Source organism: Arachis hypogaea, chromosome 1 (assembly GCF_003086295.3).
Source record: "Arachis hypogaea cultivar Tifrunner chromosome 1, arahy.Tifrunner.gnm2.J5K5, whole genome shotgun sequence".
Taxonomy (NCBI): Eukaryota; Viridiplantae; Streptophyta; class Magnoliopsida; order Fabales; family Fabaceae; genus Arachis; species Arachis hypogaea.
Window position 1 is genome coordinate 59,519,711 of NC_092036.1, and position 10,931 is coordinate 59,530,641.

At 32.5% G+C, this 10,931-nt stretch overlaps 1 non-coding gene across 1 annotated transcript; it reads left to right on the forward strand.

Annotated features, from left to right (window-relative positions):
• The first annotated feature begins 1,221 nt into the window (after positions 1-1,221).
• Positions 1,222-1,329, forward strand: LOC112711443 (small nucleolar RNA R71). Its single transcript, XR_003157491.1, has one exon. It is a non-coding gene; the product is annotated as a small nucleolar RNA R71 (small nucleolar RNA).
• Positions 1,330-10,931: the final 9,602 nt, after the last annotated feature.

The following is a 10,931-nucleotide window of genomic DNA, read 5'->3' on the forward strand; positions in this document are numbered from 1 at the left end:
AAACTTTGCATATTTAGGTACCTGCTGAATAACATCAAAAAGGGGAACAGTTACCTCAACCTTTTTGAATATCTCTACCATTTTAGGATCAGGTTCCAGCTGCTTCCTAGGCTTCCTTGCAAGTTGTGGAAATGGAATGGGAGTAGTGTTTTCTGTGGTGCCTGCACCTTTTTGTGCCTCTTCCTGTGGTTCAGCTATCTCTTCTTCAGCTATGTCCTATATATCCTCTTCCTCTTCAACATCTTTGATTCCTACCACCTCTTCAGCTGAGGCGTATTCTGGTGAGCTTGGTTCCTCCTGATTCCTCTCCTGCAGTGTGGTTCCGGACCTCAGGGTGATGGCATTAATTCCTCCCTTTGGATTGGGTAATGTTTGAGAGGGGATTCCAGTGGTGCTTGAAGGTTGGTTACTGGAATTTTGTGCTAAACCAAGTTATGTCATAAAAGCTTGTAGAGTAAAGGTGAAGCCATTCAGACTGGCGTTAATACTGTTCACGATGGTATTTTCCATGGCCAGTTGTCTTTTCTCAAAAGCTTGTAATAATTCTTCATTAGAAGATACAGAAGAATGAGTAATTTGAGAGGTTTGCTGCTGATTGTTCGGTGGTCCTTGGTTTTGCCTCAGGTGAGGTGCTCGGTATGGTTGATTTTGCTGCCTGTTGTTGTAATTATTCCACCTCTGATTTCCCTGATTATCTCTGCCTCCCCTATTATTGTTATCCCTCCAATTCTGGTTTGAATTGTCCTGCCATCCATGGTTATTATTTCCACTTTGATTGTACCCTTGGTTGGGGCGGTCATAGAAGTTGTGAGTGGATGCCATCATGTTGTCTTCTTGTTGGAGCTGCGGGCATTCATCAGTGTAATGGCTGTAATCAGCACAAATTCCACAAATTTTTTGTGGAACTAGTTGTTGGTTTTGCTGCGGTTGAGTTTGCTGAGCTTGTTGATTTAACTGCATTTGCTTCAGCAGATTGGTCATTTCACAGATGCTTCGATTTAGAGCAGCAGTCTCTATGCCAGAAGATACTTCTGCAACGGCCCTTGAATGGCCTTACTTCTGTCTGTGGTTCCGAGTAGATTCAGCTAAATCACTGATCAATTGCCAAGCTTCATCAGTGGTATTGTACTTCTTCATAGACCCATTGCTGGCACTTTCCAATATAGTCTTATCTTGGGGTCTCATACCTTGTGTGACATAGCTGAATAGCACGATCTTGTCAATCATGTGGTGGGGGCATGCTTCCAGAAGATTATTGAAGCGCTCCCAGTATTCAAAGAGAGTCTCATTGTCATCCTGAACAATTGTAGAGATATCCTTCCTCAGTTTATCAGTAACTTCAGATGGGAAGAATTTCTCCAGGAACTCTTTTCTGAGTGTATCCCAGTTGGATACATTTGCTAGAGGTTGAGTGTAGTACCACTCTCTTGCTTTTCCCTCAAGAGAGAACGGAAAAGCTTTCAGCAGAATTGAAGTTTCATCAGCGCCATCACGCCTGATAGTAGAACAGGCTGCCTGGAAATCTCTCAAGTGCTTGATAGGCTCTTGAGCAGGTAGGCCATGAAACTTCGGCATCAAATTTAGCAGTGCGATCTTTATTTCAAAATCTGTAGCTACCGCTGGATGATGCGCTTGAAATGGTTGCAGTGTAAAATCAGAAGCTCCTTCCTCCTTAATGGTAATTCTTCTAGCTGCCATGTTTTCTGCACGTAAAACAACTGAATCAGTAGAACGGGGGCTGGTTTCTTCCTCAGATTCACTTTCAGATCTGCCCTCAGAGCGGACTAACCTACGCTGTTCTCGCCTTATTCGTGAAATTGTTCTTTCAATTTCAGGATCGAATATTAGCAAGCGCAGATCAGGAAGTGAACGTGTCATTTGACAGAAGAAACACGCAGCTCATAGTAGTAAAATTAAAGAAAATGCAAATAAATAAATTCTAATTAATAAAATAAGCACTCTATTGCAACTCCCCGGCAACGGCGCCAAAAATTGATGAGGTGCAGAAGCTGGTGAATTAAAAATTTATTAAAATGGTTACGTTGCAGGTATAGTTCTTAACTCACCGAAAATCTGCCTATCAATTTAGAAATATGTCACTGAAAGTTTAAATTAAAATTACTGGGAGTTTTAAGTCCCAGGTCGTCTCCCAACGAGTTGCAGAAAAATGTGCTGTTTTATTAATCAGATATTCCAAAAAGGGTTGAGCTAAGTAAATTGGGATTTAAATTGAGAAATTTTAAATAATAAAAATAAGAGGCCTTGACTGGGAATTGATTGGTTAGAATCTCTATCATTGATGGTGTGATTGTAAGATTAATTTATAATTAATAGTTGTTCTGTCTGGTTATCCCTTACTATGTAAGAGAAAGTTAAACAAGTGGAAATGCCAGATCTGTTCACAAGTTGCAACCCACTTAGTTCAAAGGGATTGGCGTCGGTGACAGGATAGCAATCCCACATTTAACCCAATTACAAATTTTTCTTTCAATCCTTCCAACTCAAGAGTTCCTTTTAATCAACTCCCCATCAAGTAATGAAACTACTCACGCATTGTAAATAAAGAATCCATGGCACATGAAAGGGAATTAAAAGAAGACATGATTATTGGAATGGAATTTAAATTAAAAAGAAATAATCCTTGCATTAATTAATCATAAAGATATCTGAATGGCAAAATTGAACATAACAAAGAACATGGAAGAATAAAACCAAGTTAAGAGAACAAACTAGAGTGATGAAGTCTTGATGAAGAAAATAACTCTTCTTAATGTTCCAATGCTAAGATCAATTGAAAATTAAAATTCTAAAAACTAGAGAGAAAAACCTAAGAGAGTGAAAAACTAGATCTCCCAAAACTCAATGAATGTCTCTTGTTTCTGCATATTCTCTGACTCTAGTCTGCTATTCCGGGCCGAAAACTGGGCCGAAATAGGGTCCGAAGTCGCTGGTTTCAGATTCTGCAGTTCATGCAGATCACGCATGTCACGCGATCGCGTCGTCCATGCAGACGCGTCGCTGGCGCTTTTCCTCTTCACGCATTCGCGTCGTCCACGCTACTGCTTGCTTATGCTTTCCAATCCGCGCGGCCGCGCAAGCCATGCGACCGCGTCACTTCGATTTGCGCTCCTTCGCGCGGTCGCGTGAGCCATGCGACCGCGTCACTTTTCGCTGGTTATCTCCTCAAACTCTTGTGTTCCTTCCATTTTTGCTAGCTCCCTCTCCAATCTCCGTCTCATTCATGCCCTATAAAGCCTGAAACGCTTGACACACAGATTACGGCATCGAATGGAATAAAGGAGAATTAAAATTAAATAATTAAAGTCTCTAGGAAGCAATTTTCAAACATGTAATAAATTCAGGAAGGAAATCTAAATGCATGCTAAATTGATGAATAAGTGGGTAAGGATCACGACAAAACCACACAATTAAACACAATATAGACTATAAAATAGTGGTTTATCAGGATTCAAAGAAGAGTTCAAGCATAAGCCACCCTAGCAAGGACTCCACCAAACTGTCCAACTTAAGGACTTAAACTAAAATTGCTAGGTGGGAGACACCCACCATGGTAAACTCTTTCCAGTCTCTTCTAATTTTGTTTAATAAGTGATTTGAGTTACCATTGTAGGTAGGTTTTCATTTCATAATTGGTTTGTTTGTGTAAATTGGTTGCTAGCATATTAACATGTATGTTGTGCTTAGTAGTAATGGAATAAATCTCAAAACCAACTTGCATTTTATAAAGTGTGTGGTTTTTGATTGAATAAGGAGTTGTAGGCACTGTAGGGAGTTTTGGGCATTTTAGAGCTTTTGGGCAATTAAAAAAAAGAAGGGTTGGTGCGCGCGCACGCTGTACGCGCACGCACCAATAAGCGGATCAACCCATACATTTTCCAGAGAGTTGGGCCTCCCTTGAGCCTGCATTAAGCTCCTGACCCAACCTTCGTCGCGCGGACGCACACTACGCGCCTACGCACCCATGAGTCTATTAGGGAATACGCGTGCCCGCGCACATGCCGCGTGTGCATCGATCCATTGACGCGGCATCCAGGCCAAAATCCAGAGAGTTGTGCAAACCCTAGGCTCGCGTTAAGCTTTTAGCCCAACTCGTCCCACACGGACGCGCACAGCATACGCGCGCGTCCATGCACTTTTATGCGACAGCACGCGAACGCGCACTTACCGCGTATGCATCCTTCAGCTGCTGGCACCAACCCATATATTTTCCAGAGAGTTGTGCTGGCGTTGGGCCAGCACTAAGCCTTTAGCCCAATTCGAAGTACGCGGATGCGCGTAGTACGCGCACGCATCTTTGCAAGATTACCCAAGGTACGCGTAAGCGTACAGTACACGCTCGCGTCCATCCCTAAATTCTTCAATGCACGTGGACACACGTTTATGAAGTTTAAATTATAAAAAATTGAGCTTATTTGTTATAATGTATTTGCATAAGAATGATTATTATTTATCTTTATTTTTTTAATATGTAATATTCTGCTGCATTACATTCATATTAAAAGAAGATGTGTACTATTATAAAATTAATGGGTATTTATTAAAAGTATTGGAATACCTTAAATTTTAACCTAATTAATTTAATATAACCACAAAAAACAAAATAAGTGAATAAAAATTTATAATATATATCTTAAAATTAAATTTATTTTATTCATCACATTTTTATTGTTTACATATAAATCGGATAGTAATAGTACATTGTCTTGTGTGGCTGTAACTTTAAAAAAGATGTTAGAATAATTTTTTTTAAAGAATTTTATAAAAAATGCAAGTAATTTAATATTTGAATATCACTTAAAAAAAATTTACGTATGGTACTAAGATATAAAAATATATTTTGTTTATTTATTATGTTTTATAAAAATATTTTATATCTACTAATATGTTTGAATATAATAATATAAAATGTTATTTACTTATTTATTATGTTTTGTTTAAAAGTAATTTTTTTAACTCGACAAAATTTATCGTACACACTAAAATTTGTTAAAAGATGTAAATGTTAATTAAAAAATATTTTGCAAACAACATAATTACATATAAACATGCATTAAATTATCCTTAATTAAAATATCTATTTTTTATTGACCTATGATGTACTTTTAAAGGATTAGTATTTAAGGTACTATATTAATGGATAACAATAAAATTCTACTCTAAAATTTTTCATTACAGAATTTCTCTAAAAATGTTTAGAATGCAAATAGAACTTGATTAGAAACTCTTTAAGCTTATATTTATTGTTTATTTAATTATTTTATTATGTAGTGATATTATTTTTTATAAAAATTAAATGTTTTTTTACTATTGTATTGACTCTCAAAAATCACTCTTTTTTTTACTGTTGTGTATTCTGCATGGCCTATCAAAATAAAAAACCAAATCGTTCACATGCTATTAAATCCCAAAAGATATAAATTCATGGAAAATATTATTTGAAAACTAAATATAAGTAAATAAATGACAAAAAATCTTAATTACCTATAGCAACCATCTATGACTGGGAATGGGGCCATATAAAAAGTTTCATAGCTTGCAGAGTATGGTTGCTATCTCCTCCAAAAAATGTAGAACTTGAACATTCACAAAGACAATGTCCATAGTAGTATAATTCCTGAATGATTAAATTGAATAATGTGTATACTAAAATTATAGACTTTATATCTTCTCGAGACAATTGTGGATTTTTTGTCTCACTCCAAAAGTGTATATTTTAACATTCACCTCCAAGAAGTAGCTATTGGAGTCTATTCATATAAAATTACAAAAAGTTGGTTCAAAATTAACAAAGTATAAATTTCATATAAAAAACAAAGTTAAAACGTACATATTAACTCAAATATCATGACATTAGTTGTTTAGTCTAGAAAGTAATAATAATTCGTAGTAATAATAAATTCTCGTGTTACCTGATCATTTGAAATGCTAACAGATTCACACCATCTCAAATTCATCTCGCTGACCATTATATCGTTATGTTGAACATCTTTTTCAAAGTCTATCTATGAATTCCTTTTGTGTGACCAGTTGATCACAATAGAACATTATCACCTTTTATTTTATCTTTTCTAACTTTTAGTGCACCTTTGGATTTTGCAATAGTAGGATCACCACTTTCTTGCCTTTTCCAGTGAAATAGTCTGCTCCAATTTCGCTTCCAAGTCTTTTGTCACTCTACAAATTTCATTCATTGTGTAGCGAAAATGAGACAATTTTCTGCCTTCTAAGTATACCATACGAGAACTAGCAACTGATAATGAACTTATCCACATCAGAATACTCCTTTTTTCATCCTATTTTTGTTTATGTTACTTGATCATCGTCATTTTTTAATGTCTTTAGTCCATCTTTTCGGTACAAGAGTTTTGGCAATTTCTTGACCTGTTCCGTTTAATCACCAAAACATATGAGAACATGGAATGCACAACTATCCATCTTTGACATTGACCACCATTTTTTGAGTTCTTGATCACATAAATAATATCTCATGATCAGGTCTTCCATACTTGATAATCTTGTACCTATAGTGTTAAAGGATACTAGACCACACAATATCTAAAGCTGCCACACCTTTAATCTCTTATAATATTTCCCAAAATATCTCCCTAGTAACACTGACGCAGCATGACGCTCAGAGAATGTAACCTATTGTGGGCATATGTTCTCCATTTATTGTTTTGAATTCAGCAATAATCTCATTATTTCTGTAGTCCCTTAAAGCACGTTCTAGTTTTGCACCAATATTCCAATAAAAAAAGGTTTTGCACCAATGCAAGTATACTATCCCTTGAGTCAACAAAGCTTTTAATGAAAGAATTTATGCCTTCACATCTGGATGTAGTTCAAATCCAGCGCAAAACTTGCTACTCAAATAAGCAGTAGCCCGTTGTTCTTTCCTTCCATATTGTTTCTCCACCCAGTCGTTTCCTAGAAGATTAAACCTTCAACCATGTCATGTCAATACTCTTCAAATTCATCACATCCAATTTGGCATACAAGCATTTCTAAATTCCTCACGAAATTCTAGGTCCTTGATATGAGATACTGCATTTTTATACAGATGCCAAGCACATAATCTGTGGGTAGCATTTAGAAAACTTCTTCAATTTCACTCTTCATGGCATTATCACCATCCATATGACAAGACCCGGATGCTTATTCATCATCGCCTCTGAAAAGTTATCTAGTAACTTGTATGATTTTGTTTGTTTATCTGCTAGCAAACTGAAGCCAAAAATACAAGTTTTGGCGATAATGGTTTGTTCCTGAAAAGATAACTAGCGGCCTATTATGCTTATTTTTTCTGTAGGTAGAATCAAATGCTAGAACATCACCAAAATATTGATAGTCAAATTGACTTAAATTATCTACCCAGAATAAATGCTTCAATTTATTGTCATCTGTTAAACTATGTCTCACATCATCATAGGTTCATCCTCTGCATTTTCATGCAAATAATTAAGAGTTGCATTTACATCTCCTTCAATGATCTTTGAATGTAGATTTCTTTCAATATAGTTATCCAAATCTTTTTTTGTAAAACCAGCAAATTCATAACCACCAGCTTGTCCAGCAATAAGACCCATGATCTTCGAAGGTGGGAGGCCATGTCTATGCATGCTATCCACTTGTGCTTTGTCTGCATCTGTCATTGTACGATGATTTGAAATTTGGTGAACAAATTTAAGCAGTATCAAAGGATAGTTATGATCCTCCACAATCTTTCTGACTTTCCACATTGAACAACTCGTCAAGATAAATTGACAACATTGTATTACAATTTGTTCTGGTCGCAGGCTCTGCTTTCTTATCTTACTAGTATTGCGTATCGTTCTTCCTCTCACACATACTCTGTTGCACAAGAATTTACGTCAACATAACTGCCAGTACTATCAGCAGTAGTATCCCCCTTTCGAACTCCAAACTCGACCACTTGCATACCTTACATAACATTTGTTAGCTTCTTCATACTTAATTTCTTATTCAAAGAATCATTTGCACTCAAAATAGCTGCCTTCTAACCATCAGTAGTTTTATCATTGCCGTTTTTATTTTCCTCCTCCTCTATATAACATTCATCCTCTTCAGAATGTGACAATTTTCCATATTTTTCCTTACCTACGTCAGTATTAAATAAAATAACTTATAAAATTGACAATTACAATAATATAGTCTCATGTTTAATTACTATTGTTATCGTATCCTTTCTACTAGTGACATAAATTTTTAACAAATAGACTATAAAAATAAATGAGAAGATATATTAAATTTAGTTCTAAACATCATTTTAGTCATATACCTTAATAATATTATATAGGTCAAATTTGTTATGATTAATGTTAAAGTTTAAATTACTTTTAATAAGTTGTTAATAACTTAAAATATGTTTCTATAAAGTCAATACTTTGTTCAAGGATTCTTTTCAAGAAAAAATATACACAAGTAAACCTATATTAAGATAAAAATCTAAATCCCAAACACTATTTTATTCTTTACAAATGTTATTGTGACAAAAATTAAAAAAATACTCAGACCTAGTACTACACTATAGTTATATTTGGAGTATTTTGGATTATATAGTTTTCTTTATCCTAGTACTCATGGTTGGTACTAAAATTTTAATCATACCAACTTTAAATTTATATATATAAAATAATTTCATTCAAATTCTTAAAATTAACCTCTTAAAATTAATTTTTCTACTCCTTAACCATTTCAAATCATCATCAAACTAAATAAAGAGGATAAGATAGGTTATATTCCATTAGTAGGTATTCAATTGAAAAAAAATAATTTATTTCTCTTTAATAAAATATAATATTAAATTAGAGTAATATTTTATTACTCCTTAATTCAATATCCTCTTGTGATTAACATATTTTAAAATATAATACGAAGACTAGATTACATCTTGTTAATATAAAATGCATTCATCAAAACTAGCTGAGTTAAATAAGAATACAAAGAGTACAAACATCTTAAATATTAAGCTTAAATTATATACAATTCAATTGATGTAGTTTATTGAAAAATTATCTATCTTTATAATAGAGTTTAATCTCATACAATAAACTATTATATTAATTGGGTATTGTATGGACAACACCAACAAAGTTAATTTTTACATATTGTTGATATAAATCAACACTTACTACAATCAATTTCACAATTATTTATAAAAAAAGCATAACTCAGTAATTCAATACTTGTAGGATAAATGTACTAACTTTACCTATAATGATTTGAATCTGAAAGTAATGACAATTCAATCAGTCTCTGTATTGACCCTAGACAAACTTGTAAACAGTAGAACTTCCCAAAATTATTATCTAACATCCAATCAATTTCATCCTGAACATCAAATGTGTGATGACATGAACATTACGTATTTATTAAATAATTTTCATCATTTATAGGGGAGTGAATAAAAACATAAATTAAAGAAATACATTTGAAATAATAAATTTGATTAAGAAATATAAATAAGAGGAAATACCCAATTGAAATTTTGATATTAGTTTTGAAAAAGGGATTGGAAGAGAACGAATTTTAAGTGTGAAACGAAGAAGAAGGGAATAATAGTAACTGTTTGGTCCAATTTAAATTGGTTATTTTAAAAAAAACCATTTGTATAAAAAAATCGGTTTTTTAACCATATGGTAATACGTGTCAGCCATCCAGAAAGCAACTTCATGTGAAGTCGACTGCAGTTGAGTTTCTGCTTAAATAAACATGTGGTTTTATATCACTGTTTCTGTTTCGAAAATCTCTGTATAAAATTTGTTTATATACAAAAATAACTATAATGTATGAACAAAATAAAAATATTTTTATTTTGGAAGAATATATAAATTAAATTGTACCAAATAAATATATTTTTGTCAAACATCTAGAGAATTCTTAAATAACATTAATATAGATTTTTGTAAAAGATAATTATATTATTATTATCCTTTTAAATAAAAATAGATGTAATATAATATATAAATCAAGAATAAAAATGCTAATAAATTAGATTATAACATTTTAATATAAATAATTTGGTGATTTTATTTTTTTTAACTTTCCAAAGAAAATTGTATCTAATTTCTTGTCAAAGCATAAGAGAGTAAGGAAATGTAAATTAATATTTATTCATTAACATAAAAATTGGCATAAATTATAAAATATACATTTTAGATAAAAAGTAAAATCAAATGATAATAAAACATACCAGGCAAACAAATAAAAAAATAAATGATTTATATAGGATAATAAATATAATTTACATAGTTAAATAATTAATAAAATTTAAAAAATACACATTATTATAATTAAAATAAAAAGGTAAGAATCATCATGCATTAGTACTGAAATAAGCAAATAAAATTTTGTGATGATTTTTCAGTACTATTAGTTGAGGTGTTAGTTGACTATTTTATTTTGACTTTTTGTTAGTCACTTATAGTAGTAATTAATTTTGAAAAGATAATTGAAAGAAATAATACTAATACACTTCGAATTCTAAATCTGTTTCTGTTGCACCAAAGCCTTCATTTTTTGTTTTTTTCTTTTGCATAATTCATTGCAGATAAATTTTTCACATGGTATTAGAACTTAAAGTTCTTATAATAAGGATAAAATAGTCTTTCAATAAATGATTAAGGTTAAATAATAATTTGGAGTATAAGGACATTTTGGTCATTAATAAAATGTACAAGATAAAAATGGTCAACTCAAATCTCTAGAGTAAAATGATAATATGTAAAAGTATACAGATAAAATAATAATATGTAAAAGTAGAATGACAAAGTGTAATTACATAAAAGATTAGAGACTAAAATATAATAAGTAAAGTTCAAGGATTAAAATATAAAAGATAAAAGTTATGGGGTAAAAAAAATATAGGAAAGTCAAACAATGATTATGTA